This window comes from Mytilus trossulus, chromosome 2, assembly GCF_036588685.1.
Source record: "Mytilus trossulus isolate FHL-02 chromosome 2, PNRI_Mtr1.1.1.hap1, whole genome shotgun sequence".
NCBI classification, from domain to species: domain Eukaryota; kingdom Metazoa; phylum Mollusca; class Bivalvia; order Mytilida; family Mytilidae; genus Mytilus; species Mytilus trossulus.
Genome location: NC_086374.1, coordinates 21867992 through 21892335, shown reverse-complemented (window position 1 = coordinate 21892335; position 24344 = coordinate 21867992). Strand labels below are relative to the sequence as shown.

Here is a 24344-nt window from a genome sequence, read left to right as displayed (position 1 = left end):
ACGGGACTAAAAATGAAGAATCTACATACACAGTTAGATTTGGCATATCAACGAACCCCATTTATTCAATTTTTGATGAAATCAAATAAAGTTTAATTTTGGACCCAGATTTGGACCAACTTGAAAACTGGGCCAATAATCAAGAATCTAAGTACATTTTTAGATTCAACATATCAAAGAACCCAACCGATTCATTTTTTGTCAAAATCAAACTAAGTTTAATTTTGGACCCTTTGGACCTAAATGTAGACCAATTTGAAAACATGACTAAAAGTTAAGAATCTACATACACAGTTAGATTCGGCATATCAAAGAACCCCAATTATTCAATTTTGATGAAATCAAACAAAGTTTAATTTTGGACCCTTTGGGCCCCTTTTTCCTAAACTGTTGGGACCAAAACTCCCAAAATAAATACCAACCTTCCTTTTATGGTCATAAACCTTGTGTTTAAATTTCATAGATTTCTATTTACTTATACTAACGTTATGGTGCGAAAACCAATAAAAATGCTTATTTGGGTCCCTTTTTGGCCCCTAATTCCTAAACTGTTGGGACCTAAACTCCCAAAATCAATACCAACCTTCCTTTTGTGGTCATATACCTTGTGTTAAAATTTCATAGATTTCTATTCAATTTTACTAAAGTTAGAGTGGGAAAACTAAAAGTATTCGGACGACGACGACGACGACGCCAACGTGATAGCAATATACGACGAAAATTTTTTCAAAATTTGCGGTCGTATAAAAATAGAATGGATTTGTTAAAAGTAGAATAAACAGAGAGAAGTATACTGTAAATGAAAACAAAAAATCGGTATAAGAGCGGCACTATGAACATCAAAGGCCGTTGAGTTATACTTAAACAATCGCCATCCTCACCGAAAAGAAAATTCATGGCTTAAACGTTGTAAAAACCAAGCTTTGAGAAAAAATATATAAACTATGGTGAAATGTATGATCATCTTCAATTGCAATCATGGTTCGTCCACGTTGTAATGTATATATATGCAAGAAGACGGTTATTTCGACAAGATGCATTGTGATGAAATATACATTTTAAAATATTGTGCAAACGTACATGCAGAAAGATTAGATCAGGTGTGAAGTTGTTTTGATAAGTTAATTAATGGCACGCTTCGTGTGTGAATAAGGGCCGATTTACTGGTAATCGACATGCTTCAGGTGTGAAACAATGATCAATGATCAATTAATCACCAGCACGCGAACTGCAATAAATAATTTGTTTATTAAAGTGTCTACATACTGCTTTCAAAACTATTAGAAATGCATTCATTATATACATAAAATATACGAAATAAGACATATAAAAAAGAAGATCTCGTATGATTGCTTATGAGACGGACCTTATCAGACAACTCTTCACAAGAGACCAAAAATGACACAGAAATGAACAACTATAGGTAATCGTACAGTCTTCAACCATGAGCAAAGCCCACCCATACCACATAGTCAGCTATAAAATGACCATGTAAAACAACTCAAACGAGAAAACGAACTGACTGCCATACTTATATTTAAAAAAAAAGAACAAAAAACAAAGTGTTAACAAATCAACAAACAACATGTTTATCGCAATATTCAGTAAAAAATCTCTTCAAATATTCTAAGGATCGAAACACACTTTGACACTTGAGGATTTTTTTTTAGATATAAATTCTATCAGTAGATAAATCAGTAGGTAAATAATAAAATATGAGACATTATAATGTTAAAAATATTTTCTACTAACACGGAAAAACTAAGACATGTACATGTTCAACGCAATGTTCACTAAAAAATATCCTTTTCATATTCTATGGATCTACCTCAGGGTGCACTGGGATACTTCAGGGAGTTTAAATATCCATATCTACGGATATAAACGTAGACAACTTATACTATAATGCTAAAAAAATATTGGGTACGACTTAGTAGAAGTACGAGTTGCCGAAAGTACGAGTTGACATGTATCCATGTCATAATTAATTGGACTACTGTACACATTTTTTCTTTTAAAATTCATATGTATCATCACTTTTATTCCTTCTAAATATATTTTTTTATTGGGCTGGATCCACTTTGAATATGGGCTGGATGGACATCATTCATCAGGCCAGATCGATGTGGAAAGGATGAATTTGGGGGCCAGATATTAGCCGTGGAACTGTCATGACTGTAGCTCATAGGTCCTTAGGTTACGGTTCTGCAGCTAGGGCCAGATTAGTCCAAATAATAATGACGTCTGGCAAAGCTATTTTAATGTTTTTCTATGACCAGACAGTGTACCAGAAAGAAAAAAAAATAGCCTTGCCGCTAATTATTTGGACTACGGCAAGATAAGACATGATAGTAGGTTTAAATAGTTCTGAAATCACTTGATGGTTAAACAAACAGGTCAGTGTAATACAGCCCCACACTCCCATGGAATATTATTGTTGTACTGTTACACAGACAATTGTTATGTAAAATTATGTGCAGCCCCCTTTTTAACTTCTTTTCTTATTTCTTTTTTTTTTGGCTTTAATTTCTTACCTGAAATGAATTGGATACGAAGAATTAAAAATAATATAATACCATTAGGAGTTATTATTCCTCGCAACTGTTTGACAATGTCTAATACCAGTCTAGACTACATTTGTAGTTTATATAATAACACACGTTTTGTAACGATAAAGGCGCTTTAAGGGAGATAATTCTTCAGGCTTGAAATACAGCACACGAAATTTTTATTAATTATTTACCTATTTATAATTATATTTGTGAAATATCTTTTTGAATCAAAGATAAATTTATATTATATTTTCTTATCGTTTTCAAGAGTATTCAAATGTAAATAAACATGTGTTTTAAGAAACAAAGTATGATAAGTTCTATGGTGTGTATCTAATTGTAAGACAAACTGGTTTAAGAACTTTCGGTACCAGATTCTGTTATGAAAAACTTCTGATTTGGACTGTTAGAGGTCAACAAATACAAATGAAATGCCTATCAGATCGTTATTAAGGTATATTTCATTCAATATCATTGTTAATTTATAATTATAAATTTCATATTCGTTAAAAATATACAGAAATATGATAATGTCCAATAAATTGCATAATCCTGTTTGCAACAACCCCATCCCCTTTTAAAACCAAATAAGACACTGTCCCTTAGGTTACTTTGCTGTTGCAAGTAAAGATTTAAAAAAAACAATACCCTTTTAACCCTCTTGCTGCTGAAAGTTGCATTTCATATGCTGGAAAATACGACAGTTCGATGTTTGTGATATAACATGCCAAACAACGACATCATTCGATATATGACCAGGGATCTTCATGGCCTGTTTAACGATGGCGCCCCGTCATCATTCAAATGTCTTGCGCAATTGTCAAATGATCCGAGCCAGCGTTAAATTGTCTTCTGCCATCGTTCAAAACTGTTCATTTTTATAGCCTCACATGATTTTTGACCCCCATTACAATAACCAAAAATAGTAAGAAAATTACACGGGGACCTTTGTGAACTACTGGTCATTCTTGACTTAGGGAAAAAGGGGGGCATGAAGGCTAAGCCTTTGAAGGGTAACAAACAGCAATTATTGAAAATATTTATACTTCTATATATAGTATTTATAATTAGAATTCACAAAAATATAATTTAAATAAGCAATGAACTACATGTCACCAATCCTTTTGTGGAGGGATGAAATACTTCGATCGTGCTACACTGTACAGCTTAGATATGATTTGTGATGGTGAAAGTTCCTCCATCGTTCAAATTTCATCCATGGAGATCCCTTATGACGTCACAACATAATGACCGTAAAATTTGGGACCCATTGGATCCTTAGGGAGTGTACAAGGATCCGCTTTACCTTTGCAGTCAATCAAGGGGTGTGTCTAAATTGGTGGAATCTAGAGTACATACATACATACATACATGCATACATACATACATTGGAGAAAAACATAACACTGTTTAATATTCGGTCTTTTATTTAAGGAGACACAGCATTGACAAGAAGCTTACATAAATTTAACCATGGACTGTATAACATGTATAATAAATTATATATTAACCTCATTTTGCAATAACTTTTAACGTATTCATGTTGTGACAGGACTGCTTTCCTTTGAACATGTAAATACTTGGTCAGCCGTAAGCTTTTGAGCTAAGGAAGTACATTTTTTTGTACTTCTTAATCTTCAGCTCAGTCTGTTAACCCGCTGCCTTGTAATACAGAGGTCCCAGGTTCGAGTTCCAGTGAAGATAAGCAATTTAGTAATGAAATTCATGCTCCTTTCTAAGATTGGGCCAAGTCAGAAAAAGTGTGATATTTTCAGACTTTTAGAAGAGTTGTTCCAAATATAATAAATTTCCCTAGTTTTGAGTTAAACATTAACCCTCTTGCTATCGGAGGGACACATTATTATACTAAATGTTCTGCTATTATATATATATTGTCTTTAAACTTTTAGATGGGAAGTTATAAACTATGCATCATGTACACAACAACTTTGCAGCTACATGTAGCTAGAAAAACAACAAAAATAAAGCAAGATGCATCTTTTATTATTACAGTTGATGGACAATCTCTGATGTCAAAACATAGAACTTAAGCATTGTATGCAAAGTTATTGATGTAAATTCACTTCATTGTTCTTTAAATTAATGATTTAGATTGGTATGCAGGAGAGGGTGGCATTAAAAACTTCTCCCACTGAGCCATGTGATAGGGTAAGTTATCTCCATTTACATGTTTAATAAACCAATCAAAATCTTACATTTTCACTTGAAGTACAAATGTATAATAATATTAAATCATAATTATCCTTATTCTCTTTTCCAGATATTTGCTGAATAATGAACAAATGATTCAAAAAGTAAGTGCTGAATATTTTCTCTGATATAGTGCATGTGTTTGTCATGATTTTTATGGCCCACTTAAGGGCATTGTTTTTTGGTCTATGTGTCAATTCATTCGTCAGTTTGTTTGTACGTCTGTTCTGCTTAGGTTTAAAGTTTTTGGTCAAGGTAGTTTTTGATGAGTTGAAGTCCAATCAGCTTGAAACTTTAAGTATACATGTTCCCTTTGATGACCTTTCTAATTTTAATGTCAAATTAGAGTTTTCTCTTAGAGTTATGTCCTAAGGCCACACCAATTTGATTCCTTGTTCGACGGACCCTTCCGCACCTATTTTACTCAAAACAGAATTTTTTATTTTTTTTTATATTCCCGCATCCAGAAATTTAATCATGTCCATTTCCCGCACCGTTTTTTTTGTAAATATTATGAAAATATATCAACATTTGTTTTTAAAATCATAGTCTAACCTTTATATAACGATTTTAAACATAAAAGCACACACCACACTTCTTAAATATCTGTGGGAATATTTGTTTCAGCATGAAACCTATTTATCCAAAGAAGGAGTGCTCCCATATAAATTTATAAAAGCGGAAATATATACCGGTAAAGAACAAAACATTGGTTTCTTTCCCCCTTACTTACATGTATATTCCCTATCAAAATATGTTCGTTGTTAGAATAAAGTACAAAGAACTTCTGAAGGATTTGCCTTCAACGGCAATTATATTGTATGCCGGCGAAACAAAACTATCCATAGTCGCTGCATGTTTATGCACCTGTCCTGATTGATTCAGGGGCCTGTCGTTCAGCAGTTATCGTTTATTGATGTTGTTCATTGGTATTTTCCCGTTTGGATATTATTAGATCTTTGGTTTTCCTGTTTGAATTGTGTACGCTAATAATTTTGGGGCCCTGTATAGCTTGTTGTTTGGTCTGTATCAAAGCCCCATGTAAAAGGTCGTACTTTTACCTGTATTTGTTATTATCAGGTTAAGAACAACCCTCCCTCAGACAAGGGGTCATTTTACTTATGTAGAAAAGAAAATAGAAATACCAAGGATTTGTATAGTTCTTCTATTCAAAACCTTTGAAAACTGAGAATTTTGTACTTGAACAATATTATTTTGAATTCTTGGACATGTTTTGACCATTTAATATGAGATAGATGTATAGTTCTTTGAGAAAATATGAGCCCTTTTGTACAAACAAATATAACTTATATTGATCACTCATAAAACATGAAAAAAAGGATATTTATAACATTAAGGGGTTGCCACCAAACTGAATATGACTTGGATGGAGAATTGTCTCATTGTCAGTCACACATACATAGACCAGATTTAATTATTTCTTGGTAAACAGGGAAAAAATACTTCAGAAATTAAAGAAATAACAAAGTACAAGTGATTAATCAAGTTTTAATATTGTCGAAACCTACTATTTTATGTTTACCAAAAAAAATTATAATCGCTCGCCTTTACTTTTCAAGCTTCGCCTCAAGAATTTGCAAAATAAATATTTTTTTATTTAAATTTTCAAATCGCTCGCTCGCCCCAAATTTTGGAGTCCAAAAATCCGTAGAACAAGAAATTAAATTGGTGTGGCCTAAGAACATGAAGAATTAAGAATTTTGGCAATATTATTTATACTACTGCAACAGTTTGTCATCACAACTCCTCTGAAATCAGACAACAGATTTCATAAATCTTTGTTGATATAAACAAGGACATACAAATGTATGAGCAGGCTAATTTGGGGATTTTTTTTGCTGCTTAGAAATAAATTACATAAGAAGTTTGAGACCCTAAAGCTAATATATGAGATAAAATTCAAAAATATTGATATGGATGTGTGATAAACATCTGATTGATGTAATTTGCATGCTTTGGTAGATTGATAATATTTTATAATTCAAGAGACAAAAAAAGATGTCTTGTCATACATGTATTTTTGTACGTACCTTCTCCCAAAATCATTCACATACATTAAATGCGAGACAGAAATTCTGATAGCATAAGACAAGTTATCCAATAATTGGACAATAAATTTAGATTTCATGAAACTTGAATTAGAAAGATCCATAACAAAAAAAGTATCATGTTTAACAACAAAATAGATATAATGTAATTTGAAAAGTTTGAATATAGTTTTTATAATCACTCACAAAACATAGATTTATATATAAAGTGGGGTGCACATATTCGCCGGGGACACAATTTCGCCGTTTTATGATTTTGAGGTGTAAAAACTTCAAAGGACGGCTGAAATGGAAAACATATACCAGTAAATGATATTATATAACAAATATGATTATTTTTTAAAACTGAGACAAAATTGTGGCACCTACTAAAAAGGACCGAAAAACGGAAAACGATTTTTGGCCAATTTCCTGAAGAAAAACACGAAGTCAAAGAAGTATTTCTTAGTAATTCTTTGACTGAATGACCTAAATTGAAGTTCTAAAACACCTTTGAAATGTTTGCTATTCATCTTTAATGAAATTGATTTGATCAATGTTGTTTAAAGCTGCAGTTATTTGGTTTTAAATAGATGTGTAAAAACGGCGAATATGTGTCCCCCATTGACAAAAAATTCAGGAAATTTCAAACACCCTTAAATCTAACTTTTCAGATGATTATTCAAACAAACACGTTTTCAAGCTTAAGAATATTTTGCATTTGAAGTTATCTTCATATAGAAATATCAGTATACTTCAAAATCATTTAGACCTGAACATAAACTGTAGAAAACGTGAAAAGATGTGGCGAAAATGAGCACCCCACTCTACATGTATGCATGTTGCAACAGTTTAATTTTTTTTAAAAGGAGAAAATTACAAATGAACTAAATTGTTAGTTGTTAGTCTTGTATAATTTTAAATTTTAATTTCTTGTGTATAATTCGTAGTTTAGTAGGACGTTCATTATCACTGTACTAGTATCATATTTTTTAAGGGTCCAGCTGAAGGATGCCTCCGGGTGCTAGAGTTTCTTTCTACATTGAAAGGTCGGGTTGTTGTCGCTTTGACACATTCCCCATTGCCTTTCTCAATTTTACATGTATAATAACTTTATGCTCAATTCTTTTTATCAGTTAGCTGACAGTAAGCCAGTAAGAAGAGCAGCCCAACTTACAGTGTTTGTTAGTCAGAAAGCAAAAGAATCAGGTATTTATATGATTTAACTATATGCCAGATATGGATTTCCTTTATCCCTAAAATATTATAAGTTATGGACATTAAATTAGAAAATCTTGAAAACTTTTGACACTGTAAAATATTCATGCACCTTATAAGTGTCTAATTTGCATTTTACTTACTGTGTACTTTCCTTTATTTCATAGTTGTATATTTCTTGAATCATGAAGACATAAAGTGGATAATTTGTCAATTTCATTTTTAGCCATGGCATTGTCAGTTTGTTTTAGATTTATGAGTTTGACTGTCCCTTTGGTATCTTTCGTCCCTCTTTTTAAGTTGAGTCTATATAATTAAGTATTGAGTTTATAAGCTATTGAAATTTTTATTTTGAAAATTGGTAGATGCCAATTGATTTTGGAGACAAAACAGATTTTGATTTAACTGTAACAAAAATTGAAATATTTGGGGGAAAGTAAGTTTCCATGTGTTTATACTTGGGTTTCTTTTCTTTTTCTTTTTCTTTTTTTTGTGGAAAGAAGCTTATTCAGATGGGAGATATTAGGATAAGAATGATACATTGTGTACCTATCTATTTAGGAGTGATCAATAGGTTAAGTTCAAGGTTATTGTTACCAAAAATAATAACTTTGGAAAAAAATTATTGCTTTGATGCAACTTATGTTTTATTGCAAGAAACATGATTGGCAATACAATGTATGTCTCTACAAATGGTGTGTTAGTCAGGGTCAGGGTAACCCTTGCCAAATTGTTGAATGTGGATGTCTCAAAAAGTGTTTTCCTTATATTTGAGCACCGGCGAAAGCATTGGTAACAATTTTGGTTTCTAGATACATTTTGCAGCTGACTTATGTGCCCTTTCTGGGAGCATCTGTTGTTTATTTAAAAGTTGTTAACCATTTTATAAAATAAATTGAAATCATATCTTTTTTCTGTACATGTAATTTCTGTTATACTGATGATTCCTATTTTCAACAACATGTTTTAATTGTGTGTGTATTTTTTTACAGGGTTTGACAGTGTGAGTAAATTTTCGGAAGGATTCAAACAAGGGGAGACTAATGCAACAAAACCAGTGCGTAGAAGGAAATGATAACAGCATGGAGAATAATGCTGGAGGGACAAACTGCATTTGCCAAAGACATGAACTCCATTTATTAATCTATAACCTTGGAGCCTAACATTTTTATACAATGTACTTTTAATGATGATCATGATGCCAAACTGTGGCTATTTATTTTAATATTATTTCTGTTGATCTGTGATTTTCAATAAACATATGGATGGTGTGTATTTGTAGAAAGTTCATGTTTCCTATCACTTGGTATCTGTCTCTGTGCTGCACACAATAATGTACCAACAAACATGTCTGTTTTCTAGTCTGTTGCAATCAATTGAAGTCTGCTCTGGAGTTGTTTGTTATGCTATTACTTGGTATATATATGTCATGTATTTAAACTTAGACCATTAAACTAACCATTGGCTTTCACTTGGTGTCTGGTATATTTAATTTTCATTTACTTGGTTTTTGGACCTGGATTTGAACGAAAGTCATGTTTCCTATTGCTATAATTGAGTATATTTCCTGTATTTGTAATAAAGTCATATATTGCTGTCCCTTTATATTGGTCCTGTTTATGTTCTTGTGTCAAGCACCTGTTGCTATCAGTTGATATATATATATCTTGTATTTCTACTAAAACCTAGTTACCTGATGCCTGACCTGTTTATAGGTCACCTACCTAAAAGAGCCATGTTAGTTATTGCTATCACTTGGTGTCTATGTTGTCTGATCAGTGTTCTCCTTTTTTCACTAAGGTAAGGTGGGTGTTTTGAAAAAAATACTTGCAACCGGTTGATTTTTTTTTTAATATTTTCAACCGGGTTGATTTTTTTCAGTTTTACTGTGGGTTGGGGTCACAAATAGAAGGATAAGAATTGTATTCACATTTAATGGAATTGAACCATTCTTCTGCTATCACTGCTAGCCTTTCATTAAAGGATTTGACAAATTAGTTTTGTGCATCTCGAATAGCAGATCATAATGGCTTTGGCAGGACTCCCTCTTCCTACGAAGTCTGCTAATGCATGGTCTATCCAACCAAGTGTCTGTCCTGTTCCTCGCTTAATTGCGGTATTTTTGGCACACAGAACAGTATTATCCTTCTATGACGATTATACATTTTAAAGTCCTGTTCATATTTACCACCGACCCTCATATGAGGGGTAATCTTTCAATGTAATGACTATCCCTTTTATGAGGGGTACATTTAAAGAGAAACAGATGAGGGGTAACCTCTCAATGTAATGACTATCTCTTTTAAGAGGGGTACATTCAAAGAGACGTTGATAGTGGGTCTTCCAATGGATAGAAACAAGTGCCTGTGTTATGGACAATCTTTTAGAAAAGTTGTATCAAATAAAACGATTTCCCCCTTATAAGATAATAAATCTAAGTTTTTCTTTATCTTTTCTTAAACAGTTATATGACCCATTGCCTGATGGACAGTCCCTAATTTTAGGGATATCCCCCATTTTGAGATTGTTCCCAACCTGTTTATCTTCGCGATCGCCTGTGTGCCTTTTCTGTTGTTTTGATACTTTTCTTTTTTAATTTCAACAATTTCAATTCAACTATCCGTTTTAGATGAATTATATGGCTTAGAATTTTCCTTAGCACCATCGTCATCTGCCTTTCCATTCTCCCGATTAATAAAAGAAAACATTGAAATTTGACGATCCGCCATTTTTGTCAAATCAAATCAAATCAAATATGTTTATTGGATAATCAATATATATGTACAGTGCACAATTGATGTCTTCCACACAATGAACAGATATTAAAACAATTAATACAAAATAAATGCATATACATTAGAAATAATATCTGGACAGAGCCAATATAAGTTGTAAAACATTAATATAGTTCAAAAGCTTTTTCAATAAAAGTACAGATAGCTTTTGTATCAATTTTATTTAAAGGATACATAATGTTATGTAGAATAGTAGATTCCTTTTCCCTTTTATTTAAATCCGAGGGGTCGATATTTAATTTTTTGAAGAGATCTTGTCTTAAAATTGAAAACTTTTTACAGTATAAAATGAAGTGTTTTTCATCATCTAATAAATCACAAGTCTGACAAAGTCTTGAGTTATGCGGAATTTTTGGTCTATGATAACGACCTTTTTCTATTAAAAGAGAATGTGCACTAATTCTTAACTTAGTCAAATTTTTACATAGTGCTTTTGGAATATTAAAGTCAAGATATTTTTGAAGAGAAAAATTTGTGTAACAAAATGAAAAATATTTAAGCTTTGAGTCAGAATTGTAATTAGAATAATTTTGAAGCTGTTCTTTAATTAGTTGGATGGTTTGATCGTGTATTTTCAATTCTAGATTTTCATTTTCCAAATTCTTTACATCCAATTTAAATTTTTTGCAACTATAATCAATAAATGAATACCATGATTTTGACCCCTCTTTGAAAAGTCCTCTATCTACTTTATACACTTCAGCAAGAAATCTATCAGATGGAAGTTGTTGCAGTCTTATGAAATATTTAAAAGCCAATTTAGTAATAAAATTAATAATTGGTAATCTTCCTAATTCACACCTGGAGGCTAAATTTGATGCCTTTTTATGTACTCCAAGTAGATATTTACAAAATTTATTATGTATTTTTTCAAATGGTATATTATCTTTATTTAAATCTTTTAAAGTAAAATCGGATATCCAAACTTCTGATCCATAGGTTGTAATAGGTCTAATTAGAGAATCAAATAACTTTAGCTTAAGCTTGGTACCAGAGTAATTATAATCTAGAATATTTGATTTAAGACTAAATACTGCTTTAAGAGCTTTATTATACATATGTTCTGCGGCATGCTTTAAATTGCCATTAAATGAAATCAGCATTCCAAGATATTTATATTTATCGACTGTTTCTATATTTTGACCATTAATTTTAAATTTGATGGCAGATTTTTTCTTGCCCTTACTAAAAATCATAACTTTAGTTTTAGTAATATTGACTTTCAACTTCCATCTGTTACAATATATTCCCAGGCTGTCCAGACAAGCTTGTAAACCCTTTTCACTCTCTGACAGTAGAATTAAATCATCTGCATATTGTAAACAATTAAATTGTGTTGTAATGAGTGACACAGGAAATGTTTTTGAAAAATCAAATATTTTTGGCAGATCATTAGTGTATATATTAAATAACAGAGGGCTAAGACCATCACCTTGTCTAACACCCCTATTGGCTCTATGAGCTTCTGAAATAAAGTTTTCTTTTTTTACCACAAACTTTGAATTAGAGTACATATGTTTAATTATCTTATAGAAATTTCCTCCAATTTTAAGATTTAATAGTTTTTTAAATAATCCTGAGTGCCAAACAGAGTCAAAAGCTTTAGAGAGATCTACAAAACAAGCAAAAATAGGCTTTTTTAATTTATGTAAATATTTATTTATCAAAGTTTTAATAGTGAAAATATGATCTGCAGTTCTATAATCTGGTCTGAATCCTGCTTGAAAGGGATTATAAAGATTATTTTCTTCCATATATTTATGCAGTCTTTTCTGTAATAATGAGGTGAAAAGCTTGCCAAGACAGCTGGTAAGGCTAATACATCTATAATTATCGCATATGTTTATGTCACCATTTTTGTGTAAGAAGGAAGTACAAGATAAATTCCAAGCATCTGGAAATTTTCCGCTTGATAAAATTCTGTTAAATAAATTAACAATAGGTAAAAGTAATAGGTCTTTTCCATATAAAAGGAATTCATTATATATAAGGTCTATTCCTGGTTGTTTATTCTTCTTAAGTTTTTTAATGCCATCTCTGACTTCTTTACAAATGAATGCATAATCTAAATGTTTATTATTAATATTTTCAATTTCTATCTTCGAGATATCTAAATCAGTATTATTTTCTTCATAAAGCTTTTTTAAGTAATTTGACATTTCAGATAGAGGTATAGGATTTTCTTCTCTATTTGTATTTTTCTTCAGATTATTAATGGTTTTCCAAAATAATTTAGGGTTATCTTCATGAAGAGAATCTAATTTATCAATTATATCTGTTATAAATTTCTTTTTTGTATCTTTTAGTAATTTTTTGTACTCCTTTCTTAACTGGTGGTATGATGTTTTTAAATCATGATTATTAGGATGTTGTTGTAATCTACTTCCAAGATTGTTAAGTTCCCTTTTAAAAAATTTACAATTTCCATTAAACCATTTCTGTTTTCCTTTCTTTTTCTTTCTTTTCCCCTTGAATGGTCTAAAATTAAATGTTTTATTTGCTGAGTCTAAAATTATATTGCTCAGATTTTCAGATAAATTATTTATATCCATTTCAGGATTATTGACTTCTAGTAAAAATTGATCAATTAAAAGTTTTGAATCTTGTACGGCTTCTACAAATTTTTCTCTTGAGCCTGATTCCAAATTGTATTTACCTGGAAGAAGATCACAATCCTTAGTATTAATGTTGTTGTTAATTTGTGAGTATATATAATTACTGTTGTTTTTTAAACCAGTCCATAATAAACTATGGTCTGAAAGCTCATTTGGTGGAAAGACATGTAAATAAACAAATTCATGAAAAATATCTTCAGAAACTAAAAAATAATCAATACTACTACTTCCTCTTGGACAGTAGTAGGTATGGAACCCCAGCGAGTCACCGTCAATTCGACCATTAAGTATTCTCATCTTTGATTCTATACAAAAATCTATTAGCATTCTTCCCTGTTCATTTATCTCAGGATCAAGGTTGTTTCTTTTGGGTAAAATTAGATCTGATGTATAATTTGTAGGTAAATTGGACTTGCCCTCAGAATTCTGGTGGTAGTCTGTCTCATCAAGTTCTATATAATCTATTAAATTAGCAGTTCTACTATTACAGTCTCCCATGATTATAACTTTACCCAATTCTGAGTATTTATTAAATTAGCAGTTCTACTATTACAGTCTCCCATGATTATAACTTTACCCAATTCTGAGTATTTATTCACTAAACTAGATAATGAATCAAAAATTTTATCGTTTTCTGGACATACTGACTTTGCCCTTGGATTTATATATACACAGCCTAAAAAAATATCATGTGTAAGACCACATTTATCTTTGTCTAATTTAATAAAGATGTAGTTTTTACTTTGGGCTATTTTAATGATAGCATTACTTTTTTTGAATTCATTTTTAAAATAAAGAATGATTCCACCTGATCTTCGTCCTCTTTTACCTTTTTTCTTAATTCCAGGTTGGTGAAAGCATGTATAATTTTTAAAAGATATCGATGACTCGCCGTGGGTCCATGACTCCACTATTCCAAAAATATCAAATTTACTACAATTTATATCATTTAACTTTTGACTAGAGAAACCATTTATATTCCAGCATCCTAGCTGAAGCATTTTATGTATATATATATTAAAACATAACCACAATACTGATTTTGTGAGACCCGATGACATTGATTAGCATTTTCATTATGTATAAACAAGCATAAATCATATAAGTTGTAATGAAAGGTGTGAATTTTTAATATTTCACTTGTGTGTGTAAATTGTCATTAATAATATAAAGTTGCAAATGTGTGTAAAGAGGCATAACTCTGACTGTTTAAAAAAGTACTGTAATATTACAATTAAATAGGCATACCTGGTCATACATCTTGTTGTTTATTGTACACAATTATTTTTGATATTATAATGTGTAAAGGATGACATATATTTGCATACTAATGAAAATTAAAATAGGTTTAAAGATTCAGTAAAAACCTCATGTGAAATGTTTTCTCCATTGGATACAAAATGTGTAAAAAGGAGGCATAATTCTGATTGGGTGAATTAAGTTATAATATTATTACAATATTATCAAATTGGATTCAATAGACATACACACACATTAATATTAACATAACAAACAATAATAATAATTCTATCAAAGTGAAATTATTTCGAGTGTTATTGATAATTTATATATTCAGTAACCGCATCAGTACATTTCTCTCGTTCGGACTTAATCCAGGGTTGCTTTGTGGATTTCTGCTGTAAAAAGGATCTTCGGATCCTTTATATTGATTGTTCCTATTTAGAGGATCTTGGAATCCTTTAAATCGATTGTTCCTATTTAAAGGATCTTGGAATCCTTTATATCCATTGTTTCTATTTTGAGAACGTTCTGGTCCTTGGTTTGTTGTGTAATTGGAATATGATTCCATCCCAAGGTGTTCATTCAAGTTATTTTTGATCATTTTGGCAAGTTCACTAGTGCCCAGTGCTGTAAAGTGTACTCCATCACTAAAAAAGTATTCATTGAGTTTGTTGATGTATGGATTTTTGAGAATGTAAACTTTATTGGATGCCAGATGTCGAAGTTTGAAATTTATTTCATCCACATTGTTGTTAAATACTTCTTGCTTCAGCCTATGAAATAAAGGCGACACATGTAGCTTACTATTTGGATTTTTTTCTTGGAATTCACTTATGAGGCTTTCAACTTCTTTCATTATTTTTTCCGCTGATGATCTTGCTTTAGATAGATCATTGCTGCCGACAATAACGACCACATTGTCGCTTTGTATTGTTGTATTTAAGATGAATTCTTTTGCACCATTAACGTTCTTTTTTCCTTCTGTCAAAATATGAATTTTTACCTTTTTGTATTTGTAGAGTCTTTTCTCTTTTAAATAATTTGCATGGGAGTCTGATATAATAAGTAGATCAACTTTATTATCAGTGGTTTGAGTATCTTCATATTTTTTGTCTTTTTGAATACTTTCTAATTGTGTTGGTATTTCTTTCTCTTGAAGTATTGAAAACCGATTTTGAGTGTGTACATTATATGACGTATTTCCTATTTCCTTTTCACACTCCTCTTTTTCAATTATAGCTGGTTTATGTTTGTGGTGTTCCAAGTCTTTAACTCGAAGTTCAAGTTGATGTATTATGTGAAGTTTTTCTATAACTTCTTCTGATTTTTCTTGTAACTGTCTGTTGTAGTGATCAAAGTCCTTTGATTTTTCAGTGATAAGTTTTTCTATTGTTTGATCTTTTTGATCTAATTGCTTTTGTAATGCCCTGATTGTTTCTTCTTTTGCCTCTTTTTCTCTCTCTAGGCTTTGTATTTTTATTTGGGGCATCTCACTATTGTTATTTGTAGAATTTGTTTTAACTTGAGTTTCAACTGCTATGATTTTTTGGTTCATAATTTCTATAATTGGTTGAATGTTATCTATATCTATTCTGCATGAGTAGAGATTACAGATTTTTCCTTCTATTCTCTGGATGGAAGATGTCAAATTTTGATTTAATTCTATTTGTTTGTCTAGTTTCTCACTTAATTTCTTAATATCAGTTGATCTTGTTTGCTTTGACTTCCTAGTGGGGCTAGGATTGCACACTTTGTTCAAACTAACTGGATCCAAGTCTATTAGGGTAGTATTTAAAGGGTCCAGTTCATCAGTAGATTTATCACCGAAGTATTCATTTGTATTGTGAAGTGTTTGATCTTCACTGATTGATTCTTTTGTTTCATCTTTTTTTGACGGGGAAGGAGATACATGTACCTGTAGCTCAGATTCTGTATTTAATTCTACAGTTTCTTTTAATTCTGTTTCAGATTCATTTATTACTTTTTTGAGTTTGGTGTCTGAATCTTGGTCTTCTTCACGTTCTATGTTTGTTTCGATTGGGTCTTTGTTATCAAGATTGTCATTTTGGTCCTTACTTCGGCATGCATTAACAAATTCTAATAGTTTAGGGAATTCCTCTTCACCAAAAACAGTATACCCATTTCCTTGAATAGTAATTGTTCCAGTTTTCAAATATATCTTTATAAGAAAAAGTCTTGGGTTATCTACTTTTGTCATCTTGTCATTATCTACCTTTATTTGTATTTCATGTGTTTTCTCAGAGTTAATTTCTTCCCAATTTATGCTGAATTGTTTATTTTTTCCCAATTGTTCCCAGTATCTCATTGTCATACTTTTTATCCAAAGATGTAGTCTTTCCTTACTGGTATGAAAACTGTACATACTTGCTTTTGGTTTATATTGGTTTATTTTGATAGTTTCATACGGAATTTTCTCGATTTTGGATGGTTCAAAGGGAGGTAATTTAAGAGACTGAATGTATTCATCGTAATTAAAAGTTGAGTTATCACTGGTGAACGGGAACGGTGGCATTTCTAAGGAGCTCATCTTGAATTGTTTGTAAATATCTTGTTTATTTGTAGCTATGACTCACTCTTGTCAGTATTGTGATCATTTTATTGTTTAGAGCATGGACGCTGCCATCTTTTCCTTCAACCGGAAATTGTCCCAATACTTATCAATAACTTCAGCACGCATTGTTCATTCACGACTTTCCTTGTCAATGAAAAACAAACTTCGAGGCGGGAAGGTGTAAAAGGCAATACAGAGATACGAGATACAGCGATACAAGATACGAGATACGAGATACGAGATACAAAATAACTGAAAATTATATAATAATTAATTAAAGCTAAAAAAATGTATATTATGGAAATACATGAAACTTGTTAATGCATTAATCATTGATATTAATGTTTTTACAAATTTCAGTTATTCTAATACAATGGCATAAAGAGGACAGTCTTATGCAAAAAAAATTAATTTTAAATTCTCTATGGTTCATTTGAAAAAAATTATATAAAATTGCTTATTTGGTGACAGATCTTGCAAGATAAAAACTTGCATTGATGAATATCTATCAATTATTTCAGTTATTTTGAATTGAAGAATCATATTTATCTTAATGACATAATATGTATACATTTAATTGTTGTTATCAGAATTAAAAAAAAAATGTTTTATGTTTTTCAATATTTAAGACACAACCTTGTAACACTCATGAAATGTAGCATATCAAATTAACAAACCATAGGTCCCTTTCAAAAATAAAAAAATATACTGACAATTTGTTGAAAGTGTATGTGGAAAAGGTAATAAAATTGCATTTTTATCAGTAAACTTTTTATCACAATGTCAGCAATTAAACAATTTTGAAACAGTACAGAGGTTAATAGTGTCACTTTACATCTTAAAAATATAATAAACTGAGGTTATGGGAATGGTTCCAATGTTGGACAATAAATAAGCCACTGCTAGATACTGGTTCAGCAAAGCAACATGTCGAAGAAATTTTTTTTAAAGAAAACTTATGCAGAAGCCCTTAGGGGTTTACCAGAACGAGAAATGAAAGGTAAGTTTTTTTCTTATTATTAGACTTTTACACTGTGAGCTATTGTCATCACTTGAAGTCTGTCGTCTGTGTCATTCCTTAAGTTTTCATGATTTGATATTTGTTTTTAGAACCACTAAATATAATTTCACCAAACTTTGCAGATATGTTCCTGTCAATGTCCTTTTTAAGTGTTGTTAATTTGTTCCTGAAAGGTGAATAAACATGTGAGCCCTGGGGGTCATCTTGACCCCTCCTGTTTGATAATTTGAAAACAGTTGAGATCCCCACCCCTTAACTATATATATTCTTGTATGGGACAATTAAACAAATCAAAAGTAATATAGGTGGAGCCCTGGGGGGTCATCTTGACCCCCTCTTGTTTGATAATTTGAAAACAGTTGAGATCCCCACCCCTTAACTATATATATTCTTGTATGGGACAATTAAACAAATCAAAAGCAATATAGGGGTGTTCCTGGGGTCACCCCCACCCCCATTGTATTTGATAACTTGTAAACGGTCCAGATCCCCACCCCTAAACCATATATATTTTTGTATGAGACAATAAAACAAATCAAAAGAAATATAGGGGAGTCCCCATGGATTACCCCACCCCCTCCAGTTTGATAACTTGTAAATGGTCGAGATCCCCACCCCAAAATCATAAATATTCTCGTATGGGTCAATAAAACAAATCAAATGAAATATAGGGGAAGTCCCCGGGGGTAACCCTTACCCCCTCCTGTTTGAGAACTTGTAAATGGTAGAGATCCCCACCCCTAAACCATATATATTCTTGTATGAGACAATAAAACAAATGAAAAGAAATATAGGGTAGTCCCCAGGGATTACCCCACCCCCTCCAGTTTGATAACTTGTAAATGGTTGAGATCCCCACCCCAAAATCATAAATATTCTCGTATGGGTCAATAAAACAAATCAAATGAAATATAGGGGAAGTCCCCGGGGGTAACCCTTACCCCCTCCTGTTTGAGAACTTGTAAATGGTAGAGATCCCCACCCCTAAACCATATATATATATTCTTGTATAGGACAATAAAACAAATCAAATGAAATATAAGGAGACTCTGAGGTCACCCCCCCCCCCCCCACCCTTTTTTAAAGTCAAGATCCCCACAAAACTTTCATTAGAAAACATAATCATTTAAAATTTTCATTGTCATCAAATCCTTTATAAGCAAGTGTGATCGGACAGTTTTAATGGGAAAAAATATAGGGGTAGTACCACAGGGTTTATAATTACAGGGGCTTTGTTTGGGAGACTTTGTAACAGCATCCTGTTACAATTGTGTATTTTTATTTTTTAATTTTAAACTTTTTTCCATTTTTTGGCTAATTCTTGGTATATTATATAGTCTGAAAACAGATTTACTAAGTATTGTGCAACAGAAAAAATCTTCAATTAAAAATAAATTCAAATATTTTAACCAATTTCAAGTTTGTTGACTACTTTTACTCTATGTCAGAAACCTAAAATGTGTCAAATATTTAATTAGGGACGGACCATTTAACTTGCAGGGGGGGCATGGTTTTTTTTTCTGGTCAGAATTTTTTTTTGCGCGCTTCGCACACAAATTATTTATTTTTGGGAAGTAGCGCAACAAATCATTTTTTTGCAAATTTGACATTATTTTTTATGCTAAATATCCTCTGTCAGAATATTTTTTTGTCCCCTTGCTGGCCAAATTATTTATTTTCTCAAAATTCAGAATCAAAATATTTATTTACGAAAAAACCATGCCCCCCCCCCCCCCCCCGCAAGTTAAATGGTCAGTCCCTTACAATTCAAATTCAGACCTGTATCAAGCTTGAATATTGTGTCCATTCTTGCCCAAACTGTTCAGGGTTCAACCCCTGCGGGCGTATTAAGCTGTGCACGGCAAAGCACATTTTCAGATCATGTTTATTAGCAACAATTTTAACACAAATCTGAAGAAATATTTTATGATTGTATCATATTAATTCCATTCCTCTCTCTTTCAGATGAACCTTCATCACCACCTGACAATACACCTGAGAATACACCTGACACAGAAATTGATGAAATAATAACTATATGGTCATCTCCTGAAAAGTCTCCATTTAAGGATGCCATAACCATAGAGAGCGATTCCAGTGACTCTATTTACAGACCACCATATAGAAAACGTGTTAAAAGACAACTACCAATGTTGTCAAGCAGTGACGAGTCATTACCCAGTCTTGAAGAGATATTAACAGAAGACAATGTTTGTAAATTAGTTGAAACCACCAAAACCAAAAAGGTTCAAGATTTCACAAGCTATCCAGGTGAATTGTTTAATGATCTGTTTGAGTCTTTTACAACTGTAAATAGAGGTTTGAACGTTGAGGAAATATTTGAGGTTATTATTAATGCTGAAAAATATCCACACAGTGTATCTGTTCCCCAGTATGTACAAAAACCAGCTGCTTTCATCATCAACAGAGAGAACTTAAAAGACCCACGCGACATTCGAGCGGATGGAAATGGTGTCTGGCGTATAAGAAACAGCCAAACGCAGATACAGAGTAGACCATACAGGCAAATTACAACTAATGAAAACAACCGAGGTAACAAACAGATCTTCTTATGAGCTTTGGAGAACATATTCCTTTCATAAAGAAACACCAAATTTCCGTCGGCTTATAATAGAGATTCATGGATATCCACATGCCATTTTGCAGTTCTATTTTACTGGAGATATAGAACCAGTTGTACTCAAACCTCATGGGAATGCTAAGTCAAAGCATGCAGCACCTTACCGTAGAGTGGCTCCAAGCACACTGAATAGAATGATTGAACTTAGTAAGTCAAAAACATCAGCCAAATCAATCATGAAAGGCGTCATTAATGAAAACGGTGGTATAGAATCTTGTGGACCTAGTTCCTATCCTAGGAATGAACAACAGGTCAAAAACATAAGAAGGACAAATAAAGAGGAGATGGATGAGGCTACAGAAGTTCTTCACATGTATGACAATCAAGAACAGCCTTTCATACGAAAATTTGATGTCAGGCCAGACTTCATAGTTGTGTTAGCTTCTAACCAGCAATTACATGATTTAAAAAGATTTTGCACAACACATCCATGTAGTATAGTAGGTATTGACCCTACATTTCATTTCGGCAATTTTGATGTAACAATAACAACATACAAACATCCACTTTTGCAAGACATTACCCCAGGTAAACATATGATTAACAGAAGTCCAGTATTTGTAGGACCAATATGTGTTCATAAGAAGAAGGAAACTACTACATACTTTAATTTCTTCTCCACCCTGATTTCTGCAGAGAAAGAACTGAAATGCATCAAAGCGATTGGTAGTGATGGAGAAATAGCACTGACAAATGCCGCATTAATGGCGTTTGAAGGACATACACAGTTAAGGTGTTTCAACCACATGAGGAAAAATATTCAGAACAAATTAATCAACATGGGTGTATCTCTGCACAACAGGTCACTGATACTGGCAGACATATTTGGGAAAAGTGAAAGTGCATCAATTAAAATTCTGGGGTTGGTAGATAGTCTGACACATGCTGAGTTTGATATCAAAGTTAATTCTTTGAAGGACAAATGGGAAAATATGAGTCCAGGTTTCTTGAAATGGTTTAAGACATACCAGGAAGAAACCTTTAAACAAACAATGATACAAACTATTAGATCTGAGGCTGACCTTTCATCCTTGGAGTGGTATACAACCAATGACAATGAAAGCATCAACAATGCTATGCAAAAAGTCTGTGGGAAGAACCTTACACTGCCTAAATTTATCACAGAGGCTAAAGATTATGTTGAATCACAGGAAAATCAACTAAAAATGGCAATTGTACAGGAAGGAAATTACCGATTCAAAGGGGAATATCAGCATCTGGAAGTTCCAATGCAGACATGGGCAACCTGGACATCTGAGCAGAGGAAAAGACATATTGCAAAGGTTAACAGATGTAAAGTACAGCAGAAAGAAATTGTAAATGTTGTAGCAGAAAAAAATCAGAACATTTGTATTAGTCAGCCAGCTGAGTCCTGTACATTTTCTGATGTTCCAGCATCAGTTTTAACAGATATGTGGTCAAAGGCAGGTGACATACTATTAATTGAGCATGCAGTTTGTAAGGTTCCTGGACAGCAAGACTCACGACGTGTGACCAGTATGTCTAATAGTAAAACAAGCCACTATGTTGAATACACAAGAAAATCAGGTCGAGTTTCATGCGATTGTTACATGTACAAACTGTACAAAATATGCCAACATGCAGTTGCTGGGGCTGAAGACATTGGAGTGTTAAACTTGTTTATTACCTGGCACAACAGGAACAAAAATAACTTCACATTGACAGCAGCAGTCAACAGCACACTACCGTCTACTGCTGGGAAAAAGCCCACTGACAAGTCTACATGGAAAAGACACAAAACATCTAATGCAACAGCAACAGTGACAACAGTAGATGGTATTGTATTAGATCAAAGTGCAGAAAGCAATTACATTTTTCGCTTTCTAAGGAACACACGCATAATGGTGTGTTATGGTTGCGGTAAGAAATTCAGACAAAACATAATGGAGGTACCGGAAGAACCGCAAGATATAGTTATTGCTAGGAAGGAATTCAGACAGTATGTAAATGAAGCAGGGTTGTTAAAAATGTCATTCAAGAAAGAATTTGTTCATTACCATACTAAGAAAAGGTGTGTACTACACAAAGATCCATCTTTTGAGCCTCAAAGTATTGTTATTTCAACTGATATCAGGAGCTTACTACAAGAAAGCCACAAAACTCTAATCAAACATGAGCTAGGAATTTCATTATAAACATGTTTATTAACTAAATTACACAGTGCATAGAAAAAGAAGGCAATATTGCATCACTTCCTAAACAACAAAAGCAGTACTGAGATTATGACCAATGTATATGATAATGATGCAAACATGTTATTTTATTGACCAGATAATGGTACTGATGTGACTGAACATGTCAAGTACATTCTGTTTTTACAAATTTCAAATATCCTTCACTTTGTATCAGATTTATACATTAAACAAAATGTTTTTTCCAAACTTTTATTAGTCATATAGTCAAAGGTTACAGGGGCATCAAATTTTTCTCTTGTCCTTCGTATTCTTCTTCCCGAATTCCTATGACGATAACTTGTCATTGATGGAATCTCAATGTACATTATAATGGTAAGAAGATGTGGTAGTGCAAATGAGACCAATTTCCTTGGCAGACGGAATGTAGTTAAAGTATCGTTCGTTTTTATACGACCGCAAATTTTGAAAAAATTTTCGTCGTATATTGCTATCACGTTGGCGTCGTCGTCGTCGTCGTCGTCGTCGTCGTCGTCGTCGTCCGAATACTTTTAGTTTTCGCACTCTAACTTTAGTAAAAGTGAATAGAAATCTATGAAATTTTAATACAAGGTTTATGACCACAAAAGGAAGGTTGGTATTGATTTTGGGAGTTTTGGTCCCAACATTTTAGGAATTAAGGGCCAAAAAGGGCCCAAATAAGCATTTTCTTTGTTTTCGCACTATAACTTTAGTTTAAGTTAATAGAAATCAATGAAATTTTGACACAAGGTTTATAACCACAAAAGAAAGGTTGGTATTGATTTTGGGAGTTTTGATTCCAACAGTTTAGGAATAAGGGGCCAAAAAAGGGCCCAAATAAGCATTATTCTTGGTTTTCGCACAATTACTTTAGTGTAAGTAAATAGAAATCAATGAAATTTAAACACAATGTTTATGACCACAAAAGGAAGGTTGGTATTGATTTTGGGAGTTTAGGTCCCAACAGTTTAGGAATTAGGGACCAAAAAGGGACCCAAATAATCATTTTTCTTGGTTTTCGCACCATAACTTTAGTATAAGTAAATAGAAACCTATGAAATTTAAACACAAGGTTTATGACCACAAAAGAAAGATTGGTATAGATTTTGGGAGTTTTGGTCCCAACAGTTTAGGAATAAGGGGCCCAAAGGGTCCAAAATTAAACTTTGTTTGATTTTATCCAAAATTGAATAATTGAAATTCTTTGATATGCCGAATCTAACTGTGTATGTAAATTCTTAATTTTTGGTCCCGT

The 24344-nt window shown here is 32.3% G+C and overlaps 1 protein-coding gene and 1 long non-coding RNA gene across 3 annotated transcripts in view; one reads left to right on the top strand and one right to left on the bottom strand.

Annotated features, from left to right (window-relative positions):
- The window catches only part of LOC134706733 (uncharacterized), a 30290-nt gene extending 27573 nt beyond the window's left edge, over positions 1-2717 (bottom strand). Inside the window, exon 1 of one of the 2 annotated variants that reach the window (XM_063565934.1) lies at positions 2535-2717. The gene's annotated coding sequence lies outside the window, so the exon portion shown is untranslated. The remainder of the gene's footprint in view (positions 1-2534) is intronic. The other variant, XM_063565933.1, reaches the window with a different exon arrangement.
- A 151-nt stretch (positions 2718-2868) lies between these two features.
- LOC134706734 (uncharacterized) lies at positions 2869-9300 on the top strand. Its single transcript, XR_010105653.1, has 4 exons — positions 2869-3006; positions 4834-4867; positions 7948-8020; positions 9022-9300. It is a non-coding gene; the product is annotated as an uncharacterized LOC134706734 (long non-coding RNA).
- The last annotated feature ends 15044 nt before the right edge of the window (positions 9301-24344 follow it).